At 38.8% G+C, this 15,366-nt stretch overlaps 1 protein-coding gene across 1 annotated transcript in view; it reads right to left on the minus strand.

Annotated features, from left to right (window-relative positions):
* Nucleotides 1-15,366, minus strand: part of C2CD6 (C2 calcium dependent domain containing 6) — a 203,402-nt gene that overhangs the window by 8,613 nt on the left and 179,423 nt on the right. The gene's annotated exons all lie outside the window — the stretch shown is intronic.

Raw genomic sequence — 15,366 nt, forward strand, 5'->3', positions numbered from 1 at the left:
ATCACGTTAATTTAAAAACAAAACAAAACAAAAATACAACAAAGAAAGAGAACTATAGACCAACATCCCTGATGAATGTAGATGCAAAATCCTCAACATAATACTAGCTAACAGAATCCAACAACACATCAAAAAGATCATCCATTTGGACCAAGTGGATTTATCCCTGGGATATATGGACCACTCAATAGATGCAAATCAACATGACACATTAACAAATTGAAGAATAAAAATCATATTATCTCAATAGAAGTGGAGAGACTTTTTGATAAAATACAACATCATTTGATGATAAAAACCTAATGCAAATTGGATATACAAGGAACATACCTCAACACATCCAAGGCAATATATGACAGACCCAGCTAGCATCATATTGAATAGTGAAAAGCTGGAAGCATTTGGACTAAGATCCAGAACCAGGCAAGGATGTTCACTCTTGCCTTCACTGTTCAGTATGGTTTTGGAAGTTTTAGCCACAGCCATTAGGAAAGGAAAAGAAATCAAAGGGATACAAATTGGAAAAAAGGAAGTCAAATTATCCCTCTTTGCAGATGACATGATACTATACATAGGGGAACCAAAAGACTCCATTGAGATAACTGAAAATCATGAGAATTTGGTGAAGTTGCAGTATATAACAACCAACACACAAAAGCCAACATCATTTGTATATACAATCAAAGCAATGCTTGAGAAAGAACTTGCAAGATCAGAATAGCAACTAAAAAAATAAATACCTCGGGTTAATTTAACTAAAGACATGAAAGATCTCTACAAAGAAAATTATAAAACATTAAGAAAAGGGCCAGTGCCGCGGCTTGCTAGGCTAATCCTCTGCCTGTGGCACGGGCACCTCGGGTTCTAGTCCTGGTTGGGGCTCCGGATTCTGTCCCGGTTGCTCCTCTTCCAGTCTAGCTCTCTGCTGTAGCCTGGGAGGGCAGTGGAGGATGGCCCAAGTGCTTGGGCCCTGCACCCGCATGGGAGACCAGGAGAAGCACCTGGCTCCTGGCTTTGGATCGGTGCAGCGTGCCAGCTGCAATGTGCCGACCATAGTGGCCACTTGGGGAGTGAACCAATGGAAAAGGAAGACCTTTCTCTCTAACTCTGCCTGTCAAAAAAAAATTAAGGAAATAGAGGAAACACACACAAAAAAAATGGAAAGATCTTCCACATTCATGGATTGAAGAATTAATATCATCAGGGGCTGGCACTGTGGTATAGTAGGTAAAGATGCCACGTGCAGCACTGTCATCTCATTTGGACTCTGGTTTGGGTCCTGGCTGCTCATTCTGGATACTCACCCTACACTGGAGCACTGGCACTGACAAGAGCTCCCTGGTCACATCCAGCACACAATTCTGGATGTTCATTGAAAGAGCAGATGCTCCACTAAGTCACAGAGGCACAGTTCAAAGACAAAAGTCATCAGAAGATAAAACCAATGGGTATCTCCAAAAATGTCTAAAAATAAATGCAGAAATTCAAGAACCAAGAATAAGGAAGAGAATATGACTGTCCCAAACAACACCACAACACTTCAATATTAGAATGTGTAAATGAAGAGATTGATGAAATGCCTGGAACAGAATTTAAAATATTAATCAAAGGATTACTCAGAAGCAATGAGAGGCTAATTCATGAATTAATGACATGAATGAAAAATTCTCTCATTAAGTTGAAATTCTGAAGAGAAACTAAAGTGAACTATTAGAAATGAAGGATTCAATATGTCAAAAAATATGGTAGAAACCCTTAAAACAGACTTCATGAGGCAGAAGAAAAAATAGCTGAGCTAGAAGACATATCTTTGGGCATTTTTCAGTCAGTCCAAAAAAACTAAGAAACTAGAAAAATTAAAAACAGTGTTAGAGATTTTTTAAAGATTTATTTATTTATTTTAAAGTCAGAGTTACACACAGAGAGGAGAGGAAGAGAGAGAAGTCTTCCACCCGATGGTTCACTCCCCAGATGGCCACAATGGCCGGAGCTGCGCCAATCTGAAGCCAAGAGCCAGGAGCTTCTTCCAGATCTCCAACATGAGTGCAGGGGCCCAAGCACTTGGGCCATCTTCTGCTTCTTTCCCAGGCCATAGCAGAGAGCTGGACTGGAAGAGGAGCAGCCGGGGACTAGAACCGGTGCCCATATGGGATGCCAGCACTTCAGGCCAGAGCATTAGCCCACTTCCCCACAGCACCAGCCCCAGTGTTAGAGATTTATGGGATGCTATCAAATGACCAAACATATGGTTAATAGGAGTTCCTGAAGGTATGAAAGACAGAATAGATTAGAAAGCCTACTCAGTGAAATAATTACAGAAAACTTCCCTAATTTGAAGGAAAGGGATGTCCAAATACAGGAAGTACATGGAACTCTTAATAGACATGACCAGAAAAGATCTTCAACACAACATATCGTAGTCATTTTCCACAGTAAAACATAAAGAAAATATTCTAAAATGTGCACGAGAAAAATGCCAGATTACTTGAAGAGGATCTTCAATTAGACTCACAGCTGATTTCCCATCCGAAACCCCACAGGCTATAAAGAGAATAGAGACATAGCCCAAGTCTTAAGAGAGAAAAATAAAAGAACTGTCAATGCAAAATACTGTACCCTGCAAAGCTCTCATGTATGAATGAAGGTGAAATAAAGAGCTTCCATAACAAATAGAAATTTAACTTGTCATCATTAGTCCAGCCTTACAAAAGATGCTTAAGGAGGTGCTACACACAGAAACACAGAAAGACAATAATCATTATGAAAGAATGTGAAGGCAGAAAATCTGCCAGTAAAAGTACAAAGTAAATCCAAAGTAAGCAATAGGAATATTTACTGAAAAATGGCAGGGCCAAGTCGTTACTTATCAATAATAACCTTGAATGTAAATGGCCTAAATTCTTCAATTAAGAGATAAAGTGTGGCAAATGAATTTAAAAAACCAAACCTATCTATTTGTTCCCTATAAGAAACACATCTCACCAACAAAGATACCCACAGACTGAAAGTGAAAGGATGGAAAAATATATTCCATGTATATAAAACAAAATAAAAGAGCTGGTGTAGCCATCCTAATATCAGACAAAATAGACTTTAAGACAAAAACTGTTAAAAGAGATAAAGAAGAGCACTATGTAACAATTAAGCATTCAATTCAACAGGAAGATGTGACTTTAATAAATAATATGCACCCAGTGTCAGGGTGCCTGGATATGTAAAACAAATGTTAAAGGGCCTAAGGGGAAACATAGATTCAATTATAAGATTAATGGGGGACTTCAACAATCCACCTTTCTCAATGGAAAGATCAACTAGACAGAAAATCAAAAGAAACACAGAGCTAATAGACACTATGGACCAAATGGACTTGATATCCACAGAACCATTCATGTGATAGCTGCAGATACACATTCTTTTTATCAGTCCATGGAACTTTCTCTAGGACAGACCACATGCTAGGCCATAAAGTAAGTCTCAGCAAATTAAGAAAAATGGAAATCATACCATGCATCATCACTGACCACAATGGAATGAAGCTGGAATCAACAACTCCAGAATCTCTAGAACATATGCAAACACATGGAGATGGAACAATATACTCCTCAATGAACAATGGGTCACAGAAGAAATCAAAAGATAAATAAAAAAATTTCTGAAAACAAATGACGATGACAATACAACATATCAAACTTACAGGGTACAGCAAAAGCAGTGTTAAGAGGAAAGTTTATAGCAATCTATGCGTATGTCAAGAAATTGGAAAGGAACCAAATGAATCAGTTATCAATGCATCTCAAGGACCTAGAGAAACAATAACAGATCAAATCCAAAATTTGGAGGGGGAAATAAATAATTAAAATTACAGAAGAAACAAACAAAACTGAAATTTGGAGGAGGAAAGAAATAATTAAAATTAGAGAACAAATAAAATTAGTGAAATGAAGAATTGCTTTTGAAAAAAATCAACAAAATTGATATACCAATGGTGTAAGTAACCAAAAAAAAGGAGAAGACCCAAATCATTAATATCAGAGACAAAAAAGGAAATGTAACAACAGATAACACAGAAATAAAAAGAATCATCAGGGTTTACTACAAAGAACTGTATGCCAACAAAATGGCAAACCTTGAAGAAATGGACAGATTCCTAGACACATACAATTTACAAAATTGAATCATGAAGACATAGAAAACCTAATCAGACCAATAACCAAGATGGAAATTGAATCAATATAAAAACCCTCCCAACAAAGAAAAGCTCAGGACAGATGGATTCACTGCTGAATTCTACCAGACATTTAAAGAAGAACTAATTCCAATTCTTCTCAAGATATTCTAAACAAACAAAAGGGACGGAAACCTCCCAAACTCTATGAAGTCTGCATCACATTAATTCCTAAGCCAGAAATAGATGCAACAGAGAAAGAGAACTATAGATCAATATCCCTGATGAACACAGATGCAAAAATCCTCAACAAAATATTAGCCAATTGAATCTAATAACACATTAGAAAGATCATTTACCCAGACCAAGTGGGACTTATTCCTGGTATGCAGGAATGGGCCAATATTTGCAAATCAATCAATGTGATACACTACATTAACAAACTGAAGAATAAAAAACATATGATTATCTCAATAGATGCAGAAAAAGCATTTGACAAAATTCAACACCATTTTATGTTGAAAACCTTAAGCAAAGTGTGTATAGAAGGAACATTCCTCAACACAATCAAGGCAATCTATGACAAACCCACGGCCAGCATCCTATTGAATGGGGCAAACCTGAAGCATTTTCTCTAAGATCCAGAACCAGACAAGGATGTCCACTCTCACTATTGCTATTTAATATAATACTAGAATTTTTAGCCAGAGCCATTAGGCAAGAAAAAGAAATCAAAGGGATACACATTGGAAAGGAGGAAATCAAACTATCCCTATTTGCAGATGACATGATCCTTTATATAGGGGATCCAAAAAACTCCACTGAGACTATTGGAACTCATAAAAGAGTTTGGTAAAGTGGCAGGATATAACCTTAACACAAAACACAATAGCGTTTGTATACACAGACAAGGTCATGGCTGAATGGCTGAGAAAGAACTTTTTTTTTGACAGGCGGAGTTAGACAGTGAGAGAGAGAGAGACTGAGGGAAAGGTCTTTCTTTTCCACTGGTTCACCCCTCAAGTGGCCGATATGGCCAGTGTGTTTTGGCCGGCGCACTGAACCAATCTGAAGCCAAGAGCCAGGTGCTTCCTCCTGGTCTCCCATGCGGGTGCAGGGCCCAAGGACTCGGGCCATCCTCCACTGCCCTCCTGGGCCACAGCAGAAAGCTGAACTGGAAGAGGAGCAACCAGGACAGAATCTGGCGCCCCGACCAGGACTAGAACCCGGTGTGCCGGCACCACAGGTGGATGATTAGCCTAGTGAGCCACTGCACCGGCCTGAGAAAGTATTTACAATAATAGAAAGATCTGATAATAACAATAAACTGTATATCTTAAGGCATCAGAATAAGAAAAACAAAATAAAGACTAACAGAAGGAATTAATATAGATTATAGTAGAGGAAAATAAAATATAGAAAGACAACAGAGAATATCAACCAATTCATAAGTTGGTTCCTTGAAACAATCAACAAAATTAATAAGTCTTTAACTAGACTAAGGAAAAAGCTTCAAATTATTAATTTGAATAAAATTGGAAGTAAAAAATGAAAATAAGATATTTTACAGAAATCAAAATATTGTGAACATTAGCACACCAACAAATTGGATAACTTAGATGAAATAGACAAATCTGTCAAAAGAGCCAAACTACCAAAATTGACTCAAGAAGGAATAAACATTCTGAATAGACTTATAATGAGTAGATTATAATAGATTTATAATGAAGAGATTGAATTTGTGAACAAAAAACTAACTCCTCTGGATCTTACATTATCTATTGTGTATCATCATTTGAATCTGTTGACCCAGTTATCTGTGGGATTGTACTTTCTTCATAGCTTCTATAACCAGTCCCACTGTTTCCCCACCCTACCTTCCAAATTGTGCTAGAAACAAGCAAGTCAGTCTTTTGGCTATCCTCCAGCCAAGTTAGAATAGACAGAACAATTTGTAAATAAGGCCTGTCATGCCTCCCTCTAGTTCTATGAGGAAATTTCAGAAGTGGGCTTCCACTGCTCAAAAATAAGAGGTCTATTATACTTGGGAGAGAGGAGCAACAGTGAATAAATACCATGAAATTTTCCCATTTTTAAAAGATGATTTTCCTTATCCCTTCCTTCTTCTTTCTTTTTCCTTCCTTCGCTCCCTTCTTCCTTCTCCCTCCCTCCCTCCCTCCTTCCTTTCCATCCATCCATCCATCCATCCATCCATCCATCATTCCTCAACTGGGTGATTGTTCATTTTGTATAAACCTTTGATTGTTTTCCAGAGTCTCTACAAAATTGATTCAGGGGCTGATGTTGTGGCATAACCGGTTAAGATGCCACTTGCGATGCTGGCATCTCATATCAACACTGGTTCAAGTCCCAGATGTTCTACTTCCGATCCAGCTAGGGAAAACTTGGGAAAAACAGAAGATGGCTCAAATCCTTGGGCCTCCATACCAATGTGAGAGACCCAGATAAAACTACTGGCTCTTGGTGTTGGCCTGGCCCAGCCCTGGCTGATGTGGTCATCTGCAGAGTGAACCAGCAGGTAGAAGATCGATCTCTTACCACCTCTCTCTGAACTCTGCCTTTCAAACAGATATAATAAAACTTTTTTTAAAAAGTTGATTCATTAAGTTGTTATCTAATGGTTGAGAAACTGTTTGCTAAGTTTTCATGTGATATTGCTATTGTCAGCAAGCGATCTAGGACTTGCTCCCTCATTTCTCTATTCTAAGCCCAACTTGTTCTTTCATTTCTCTATTCTCTTCAAGGTAGGAAACTAATTCTATTATGAAGGAACCTGTAGGATGCACAATTTAATCTTTAGACCTTATAAAAGAGATGGCTAACATTTTTCTGTAATAGCATAGCCAAAATAAGAGCTTAAATTATAATCTCATAGCTAGATTTACTTCACCATCAGTGAAGTAAATAGTAAGTAGAAAAAAACCTCCCTTTCAGACAAAAGGGAAAGAAAGTTTTAAAGTGAGAATATAATTTTCCTCATGGGCATTGTCTACCTTAGAAAAACTACTACAGAACATGCCTATGACTATAGACTTGTAGTTTAGGCCACCGAAGATTAGAGATGGGACTTGGGCACTCCCTTGACTTGCATCCTCTGGTCTGCTTTAACACAAACCAGGAGGAAAAGAAAGCTAGGCATCAGAAGCAATGGGTGGCAGGCCTATTAATGGCTGTTCTGTACAGTGATCTGCCCTCAAGGAGACCCAACAGGCCAGTCCACTGCAGTGGCTTTCAATGTGGTAAGCCTGGGCTTCAGCAGAAGTCAGCTTGTGAAGAGCCCTGGCAGCTCTGCCAGCCAAGAGTTGGATCACTGGAAATGGACCTGCCCTGGAGTCGAAGGATGCCCAGGTCAGAGCCACAGATCTTATTGGCTCTAAGCTGAAAAGCCCTTCACTCAGCCCAACTTCCAAAGTGACCACTGCAGCTGAGGGGACGGCCACGTAGGGTCAGCAACATTGCAGGCAGAACTGTAAATTTCTTGTTAGAGATGCCACCTGCCTTTACCTGGCCAGCTCTCCTCCCAGGCCAGCTAAGTAATGAAAGTCAACAGGGTGCCTTCCCCCAGGAGGTTCACACCTCCCTTAGGATTTACCCCATGTGAAGAGATAGATAGGTCTGGGCCTCTTAACTTTACAAAGCCTAAAGCCCACCAGATTATTATCAAGCCCCTTCTGTCAGGTTCTATTTGCCTCTCAATCAGAAAAATTACTTGTAGCTTAGACAGCACCTTTCTTAGCTCCTCTAATAATGACTCTGTCCTTTGTTCTAGACCCTGTCTAGCACACTTGGGCCTCATTCCTTCGTAATCATAACCTCTACTCTACCACCAATGGCTCTACTCCCAACCTGTGTGTACTGATGGTCCTCTTCCCCACTTAATGCTGTATAATTGTTCAAAATTTCTCTACAGAAAAACCCCTCTACCTTTAAAAGATGAGTGACTTTTCTCCCAGTCTTGGCTGGAATTAGCTTTCCGGTCTGTTGGGTGTTCCCCAATAAACCCTTTCCCTTAAAAAAAAAAAGAGGGAGGTGCCGCCTTTCTCTGAAGGGAGGAGAGAACTTCCACTTTGACTATGAACTTGTCTAAATATTATCAGAGTCGGCGAACTCAGAAGGCTTCCATAGCCTTGGCAACTCATGACGGGAGGCTAGGATGGTTACTGGCGCCATAAACTAGATTGTCAATTTGTTGGGTCAACAACAGGAGTCACTGTGCACTTGCTCCTCATGTGGGATCTCTGGCCTTAATGTGCTGTTCATTGTGATTTAATGCTATAACTAGTACTCCAACAGTATGTTTCACTTTGTGTTTCTGTGTGGGTGCAAACTGTTGAAATCTTTACTTAATATATACTAAACTGATCTTCTATATATAAAGAGAATTGAAAATGAATCTTGATGTGAATGGAAGGGGAGAGAGGGCGGGAAAGTGGAGGGTTGCGGGTGGGAGGGAAGTTATGGGGGAGAAAAAGCCATTGTAATCCATAAGCTGTACTTTGGAAATTTATTTCATTAAATAAAAGTTTTAAAAAAAGTTGATTCAGATAGCTTCTGGTTATTTTCAATGTTTCTTGGCAGCAAAAGCACAGAGCTTCCTACTTGCCATTTTGTTCATGTTATTCCCCTGTAATGATTTTTGTTCAAATTTCTTGTTATAGTTATGCTTGCAATTAATTCTCTCAGTTTGTTAAGATATCATTTTTAAAGCTTTTATTTAATGAATATAAATTTCCAAAGTACAGCTTATGGGTTACAATGGCTTCCCCCCCCCATAACTTCCCTCCCACCTGCAACCCTCCCCTTTCCCACTCTCTCTTCCCTTCCATTCACATCAAGATTCATTTTCAATTCTCTTTATATACAGAAGATCAGTTTAGTGTATATAAAGTAAAGATTTCAACCGTTTGCCCTCACATAGCAACACAAAGTGAAAAATACTGTTGGAGTACTAGTTATAGCATTAAATAACATTGTACAGCACATTAAAGACAGAGATCCTACATGATATTTTTTTAAAAAATTGATTAATTTTCTATGCAATTTCCAATTTACACCAAGTTTTTTTTTTCATTTTCAATTATCTTTATATATAGAAGATCGATTCAGTATATGCTAAGTAAAGATTTCATCAGTTTGCACCCACACAGAAACACAAAGTGTAAAAATACTGTTTTAGTACTAGTTATAGCATTACTTCACATTGGACAACACATTAAGGACAGATCTCACATGGGACTAATTACACAGTGACTCTTGATGTTGATTTAACAATTTGACACTCTTGTTTATGGCATCAGTAATCTCCCCAGGCTCTAGTCATGAGCTGCCAAGGTTATGGAAGCCATTAGGGTTCACCGACTTCGATCTTATTCTGACAGGGTCATAGTCAAAGTGGAAGTTCTCTCCTCCCTTCAGAGAAAGGTACCTCCTTCTTTAATGGCCCTGTTCTTTCCACTGGGATCTCACTGAGATCTTTCATTTAGGTCTTCTTTTTTTTTTTCCAGAGTGTCTTGGCTTTCCATGCCTAAAATACTCTCATAGGCTCTTCAGCCAGATCCGAATGCTTTAAGGGCTGATTCTAAGGCCAGAGTGCTATTTAGGACATCTGCCATTCTATGAGTCTGCTGTGTCTCCCACTTCCCATTTTGGATCGTTCTATCCCTTTTTGATTTTATCAGTTAGTATTAGCAGACACTAGATTGTTTGTGTGATCCCTATGACTCTTAGACCTATCAGTATGATCAATTGTGTACTGAAATTGATCACATGGACTAGTGAGACGGCATTGGTACATGCCACCTTGATGGGATTGTATTTGAATTCCCTGGCATGTTTCTAATTCCATCATTTGGGGCAAGTCCAATTGAGCATGTCCCAAATTGTACATCTCCTCCCTCTCTTTTTCTCATTCTTATATTTAACAGGGATCACTTTTTAGTTAAAATTTAAACACCTAAGAATAATTGTGTATTCATTACAGAGTTCAACCACTAGTACTAGAACAAAAAAATGGACAAAGCATTACATTGCACAACAACAGTCAGCACAAGAGATGATCAAGTTACTGTTTCTCATAGTGTCCATTCACTTCCACAGGTTTCCACTTTAGCGCTCAGTTAGTTGTCACCAATCAGGGAAAACAAATAATATTTGTCTCTTTGGGACTGGCATATCACTCAGCATGATGATTTCCAGATTCCTCCATCTTGTTGCAAATGACTGGATTTCATTGTTTTTGACTGCTGTATAGTATTCTATAGAGTACATGTCCCATAATTTCTTTATCCAGTCTACTGTTGATGGGCATTTGGGTTGGTTCCAGGTCTTAGCTATTGTGAATTGAGCTGCAATAAACATTAATGTGCAGATGGCTTTTTTATTAGCCAATTTAATTTCCTTTGGGTAAATTCCAAGGAGTGGGATGGCTGGGTTGTATGGTAGGCTTATGTTCAGGTTTCTGAGGAATCTTCAGACTGACTTCCATAGTGGCTTAACCAGTTTGCATTCCCACCAACAGTGGGTTAGTGTCCCTTTTTCCCCATATCCTCTCCAGCATCTGTTGTTGGTAGATTTCTGAATGTGAGCCATTCTCACAGGGGTGAGGTGAAACCTCATTGTGGTTTTGATTTGCATTTCTCTGATGTTCTGTAGATATCTGTTAGGTCCATTTGAGCTATAGTGTCATTTAAATCTACTGTCTCCTTGTTGATCTTCTGTCCTATTGATCTGTCTATCTCTGAGTTGGAGTATTGAAGTCCCCCAGTATTATTGTATTGGGGTCTAAGTCTCCCTTTAAGTCCCTTAACAAGTCTTTTAAATAAACCAGTGCCCTGTAATTAGGTGCATATGCATTGATAATCGTTGTATCTTCCTGTTGAATGGATCCCTTAATCATTATATAGTGCCCCTCTTTGTCTCTCGTAATAGTTTTTGTGGTAAAATTTATGTTATCTGATATTAAGATGGCTATGCCTGCTCTTTTTTCATTTCTGTTGGCATGGTATATCTTTTCCAGCCTTTCACTTTCAGTCTGTGTGCATCTTTGTTAGAAAGATGTGTTTCTTGTAAGCAGCAAATAGATGGGTTTTGTTCCTTAACCCAATCAGCCCATCTGCTAGTATCTCACTAAAAAGGCCTTCTAATCCTTTCTCCCTCTCCATGCCTTCAGGAACTCCTAGAACCCAAATGTTAGGTTTTTTAATAGTATCCTATAGATTCCAAACAATATTTTTTAGATTTCTAATTTCCTCTTCTTTTCTTTGGTTTGCCTGTTTCCTTTCCTTTCTCTGTCTTCTAGGTCCGATATTCTCTCTTCTGCTTCACCCATTCTGTTTTTAAGGCTCTCTAATGTGTTTGTCATTTGATCTATTGAAGTCTTCATTCATTATGGTTTCTTGTCACTATCACAGTTTCTTGTTCTACTAGTTGTTTCATTTCATTTTGATTCCTCCTTAATATTTCATTTTCGCGAGAGAGATTTTCTATCTTGTCCATTAAGGATTTCCGTAGTTCAAGCATTTGTTTTTAAGAACTTCTTAATGTTTTAATCAGTTTTTTGAGATCTTATTCTTGCATTTCTTCCATCTCATCATCTTCATAATCTTGAATTGGGGTGTGTTTTTCATTTGGTTGCATCATAGTGTCTTCCTTGCTCTTGGTACCTTGGTTTCTACTTTTGTTTGGCATCTTGGAGGTGTTCTTTGTTTCCTTTGCTGTGGTGTTTTTTCTCATTATACTATGACTCTAGATTAAGTGGACTGTCTGCTTTTGATGGATCCTTAGAGGCTATGATGGGTGTGGCCAGAGAGCTCTGTTTGGTTCTTCAGGATTAAGGGTGTGCCCAAGGTGACTCACCCAGATTGTTCTCTGGCTTGCTCGCTTGCTCTCTCTTTTTTTTTTTTAGACTCAGTTGGGAAGTAATTCCACACAGCTCACTGGGTTGCCTAGGTTACTGAGTTTGTTTTATATATGTAAAATGGCGTCTGCTCTTTGTCTTGCTCGTCTTTGTAAGGTGAGTGGAGAGAGAGGCTAGTGACCCTGCCGGTTCCCCCTATTTATTCACTTTTTTTCTCTCCTCCATTCAACCTGGTGCACTTTTTCCCGTGGGACCGCAGGCCTCGTTCTGTCTTTCCCCACCAATGTCTCGGGTTATTGAGAGGTCCCTGCCCCACCTCCGCTCCAGCGCTGGCGCTCAAATTCTGTGGCTGGGCTTCTGTGGCTGGGCTCCCTCAGTTCCCCGCTCTCGCAGCTCCACTCTTGCGGCTCCACTCCTGCTGTGTGGCTTGGCTCGGTGGTGGGCAACCTTGCTCTCCCCGTAGGTCTTCTGTGTCACATCCACTAGATCCGGAAGAGTTTCGTCTACAGTTTTTTTTTTTTCTGAGTCTCTTTCTGAGGCTACAGTAACTCCACTTTTGTTAAACTATATTTTCCCAGACTGTTGGTGCGCACCCTCACTCTTCCGCCATCTTGGCTCTGCCCTGAGATATAATTTTTTAAAGATTTATTTTCTTCAAAAACCAGAGTTAGAGAGAGAGAGGTCTTCCATCTGTTGGATCACTCCCCAAATGGCCACAACAACAGGGGTTGAGCCAGGCCAAAGCCAGGAGCAGGAACTTCTTTTGGGTCTCTCACATGGGTACAGGGGGGAGAATGACACTACAATAATCATGTAGGAATGTGCCAATGGCAGTAATTTCTAATTTGTATAGGTATATTAAATTGTATTTTTTTTTTGACAGGCAGAGTGGACAGTGAGAGAGAGACAGAGAGAAAGGTCTTTCTTTCGCCATTGGTTCACCCTCCAATGGCCGCCGCGGTAGCGCGCTGCGGCCGGCGCACCGCACTGTTCCAATGGCAGGAGCCAGGTGCTTCTCCTGGTCTCCCATGGGGTGCAGGGCCCAAGCACTTGGGCCATCCTCCACTGCACTCCCTGGCCACAGCAGAGAGCTGGCCTGGAAGAGGGGCAACCGGGACAGGATCGGTGCCCCTACCGGGATTAGAACCCGGTGTGCCGGTGCCGCAAGGCGGAGGATTAGCCTGTGGAGCCACGGCGCCGGCCTTACATTGTATTTATTCTTAAAGTAATATATGTAATTATTTAAATTAATATTAGTTGATTTTTATAAATGAAGATGTCAAAATTCAAACTTTAAGGAACTACAGATAGTGATTATGCATTTGTTATACTTAAATCTTTTTTCTATTTCCTTTTTTTAATTTTGGCAGAAATCACACTTACCATCTTAACCATATTTAATTGTGCAGTTCAGTATATTCATATTGTTGTGCAATGGATCTCTAGGACATTTTCATTTTGCAAGACTAAAACTCTATACCCATTAAACATTAATTCCTCCTTCTTCCTCTCTTCAGTCTTTGGCAAGTAACTTCTTTCCTTCTAGAGTTTTATGACTTGAACTATCTTAGGTACATTTTATTCATGACTGTATCTGTCCTTTTGTGGCTAGCTTATTTCATTTAGCATAATGCCTTTAAGGTTCATCCATATGGCAACATGTAAGGATTTCTTTCTTCTTACAGACTGTATAATACTCCACTGCAGGTATAGACCATGGTTTCATTATATACTCATCTGTCAAAGGACACTTGGGTTGGTCCCACCTCTTGGGTATTGTAAGTAACACTGCAATGAACATAGATTGCCAATATCTCTTTGAGATTCTGCTTTGATTGGTTTCAAATACACCTAGAAGATCACTGGATCCTATATTAATTTTATTTATTTTTTGAACAGCCTCTATACTGTTTTCCATCATTTTATATACCCACAGAGCACAAGGATTCCAATTTCTCCACATCCAACACTTAATATTTCCTGTTCTTTAGATAGTAGCTTTGGTAATAACTTACTGTTATTCTGATTTGCATTTGCATTTGTCTTATGATTAGTAATGCTGAGCATCTTTTTTATGTTTGTTGGCCATCTGTATATCTTCTTTGGAGAACTGTCCAATTTTAAATTGGATTGTTTTTTATTTGTTGAGCTGCACAATTTCTATATGTATTCTAGATACTAATCCCTTATCAGATACATGATTTGCAAATAGTCCCTCCATTCCATAGGTTGCCTTTTGATTCTGGTATTTCCTTTGATGCAGACATTTTAAGTTTTGATGTAATCCCATTTGTCTATTTTTACTGCTTGTTTTAAATGTCTGAAACAGACCTCTCAAGCCACTTCTGAATAAGGACTTTACCGGTCTTCTTATGAAGAGTTAAGATACAAAACCATGTTCTGTTTGTCACTTAATCGGAAACTCCAAATAGTGTTAGTTCATACAGTTAAGGCCACCGTGAAAGAAATTTTACTTTTCATTACTTTCATTTAGAAATTTTAGTAATTATATTATTTAATTTATTTTAAAAGCATTATTTTTCTTTATAAATCTATTCATTTGTCATTCATTAACTAATTGTTTATTCCACAAATAAATGGAAGAACTACTATAAACCAGGCACTCTCCCAAGAACTAGGTGACAAGTGCTCTCTTTTCCCTTCAGTCCTTACCCCAGTAACAGGGTAATGTCTAGGCATGATCAGCCCTAACATGTAATGTTTACTGTTAACTTTAAGGATATCAATGCATTTTATGATGTTTGCTTTAGAAATAATAGCTATGTTGCAAGCTATTTCTTGAAAGTCTTAATTTATGCAGAGTCTCTAAGGAATGTGAAGGAACTGTTAAAAGAATGTCACCTGAATCAGCTAGGAGTTGAAAAAGGTGTTATTAGTCCTTTCCAATTCAGTTCAGTACTCCAGAAGTTTGTCTCAAAAGTCTGCATTTCTTTAGCACACTTTCTACATTGGTTCATTAAAAAAAACAAAACAAAACAAAACAAAACAAAACTCTTCTTTAACTTAAAACAACTCCAAAGTTTATTTTCCCATAGAATTCTGAAGATTTTGTGACTTGGTTGTGAAGCTATAAGCTTAGACTTTTAGGAATGTGTTCTAGAATTCTGGGGTGTCTTTAATGTACAAGCCAGTTGCTCAGGTGAGATTCTTTCAACGTCCTAAATATGCTGTTCAGCTTCTCTGTGTTTTTTGGCTTACAAACGACATTTATTTTGTTTGATTTGGCTTAGTTCCACATGTTGTATTTAAGTCTCACCACCATCTTTAAGAAAAACATTAAAGGTAAGTTTTCATTTTCTTTAAA

This window comes from Lepus europaeus, chromosome 1, assembly GCF_033115175.1.
Source record: "Lepus europaeus isolate LE1 chromosome 1, mLepTim1.pri, whole genome shotgun sequence".
Lineage (NCBI taxonomy): Eukaryota > Metazoa > Chordata > Mammalia > Lagomorpha > Leporidae > Lepus > Lepus europaeus.